Raw genomic sequence first — 1,560 nt, 5'->3', positions numbered from 1 at the left:
CTTTTCTTTTCTTTCTTTTTTTTTTTTTTTTTGAGACAGAGTCTCACTATATCACCCTTGGTAGAGTACCGTGGCGCCACAGCTCACAGTAACTACCACAACGCCCAGCTAGGTTTTTGTTGTAGTTGTCATTGTTGTTTGGCAGGCCCGGGCTGGGTTGGAACCCACCGACCCCAGTGTATGTGGCCTGCACCCTAGCTGCTGAGCTACCAGTGCTGAGCCTAGATCTTGCTGTCTAACTACCATTTTCCAATATGAAGAACCAGGTCTCTTTGGAGAAATGGCTGATTCCAAGGTTAAGTCATGTACAAAGACCTGGAGGCTAGAAAGAATGTGTGAATTGAAGAAACTTAAGTCAGTTCAACTGGCCTTTAACTTGGCTTAGGATAAGGAAGGAGCAAGGAACAGGAGAGTGTTGTAACCCAGCCCTCACCTGTCCCTCCTCCTCCAGCCCATTTCCCTCCTCCTCCCTTCTCCTCCTAGAGTCAACTCAGGAACAAGGCAAGTCCCTCCTCCCCCCATGGTGCTTCCATGCCATGTTCCCAGGTCTCCTCCTTCCCCTAGAGTTGCCAAGAACAAGCTTCAGGTACAAGGAAGAAAAGTCCCAAGTTTCACAGAACCCCCAAGTTCTCAGTAGATGAACAATGGTGGAAAACTCACTGAGACTTGATTAATTACTGTTGTATAACCATAACCATTGTGATATGAGATGTATCCGTTGTCAACCGAAGCTGTATTAATTATTGTTCCATTGCTGTATCCATGACTACCCAAGTTGTAACCCCCCTTAACCAGCCACAATTTGCTTCTGTAATATGCTTGCCCAAAGCCTATAAAAGGCAACTCACCCTCACACCTGGGCTGCTGACTGTCTCTTGGAGCAGCAGCCCCTGCAGCAGATAAAATAAATTACCAATTAATTAACCTAAGTGGGGATCTGACTCTATTTTTCCAGGTCTCCTAAGTTATTTCAGAGAAGAGGATGGGGGTAGGACAAGGACCATACCTGAAAGGCCTTGAAAAAAAAAAAAACAACAACAACACTGTAGCCTGTTGCACAGTGGTTACAGTGCTGGCCACATGCATCAAGGCTGCCAAGTTTGAATCCGGCCCAGGCCAGCTAACCAACAATGACAATTGCAACAAAATGTAGCCAGGCATCGTGGAGGGCACCTATAGTACCAGCTGCTTGGGAGGCTGAGGCAGAAGAATCTGTGGGCTGTGACTCCATGACACTCTACTGAGGGCAGCATAGTGAGACTCTATTTCAAAAAAAAAAAGAAAGAAAAGAAAAGAAAAAAAAAGAAAGGCCTTGAATGCCAGGTCCCTAGGGTCTGCCCACCTCTTCAATGTGTGGCCATGAACTTAACCTCATTCTCCTGATCTCATTCTCCCTACTTGCAGATGAAGATGTGAAAGTTCTTTTCTTTCACACAGCGATTTTGTGTGTAGGAATGCAATCATTGGTGTAAAAGTGCAGCATGTTGCCTGGCCCAAAGTTAACCACTCGATAAATGTCAAACATTGCTAATTTTCTAACAGCTTTATTGAGCTGTAATT

This window comes from Otolemur garnettii, unplaced genomic scaffold (genome assembly GCF_000181295.1).
Source record: "Otolemur garnettii isolate 467f Iridium unplaced genomic scaffold, OtoGar3 scaffold00127, whole genome shotgun sequence".
In the NCBI taxonomy this organism is placed as follows: domain Eukaryota; kingdom Metazoa; phylum Chordata; class Mammalia; order Primates; family Galagidae; genus Otolemur; species Otolemur garnettii.
Note: the sequence above shows the minus strand (reverse complement) of the source record.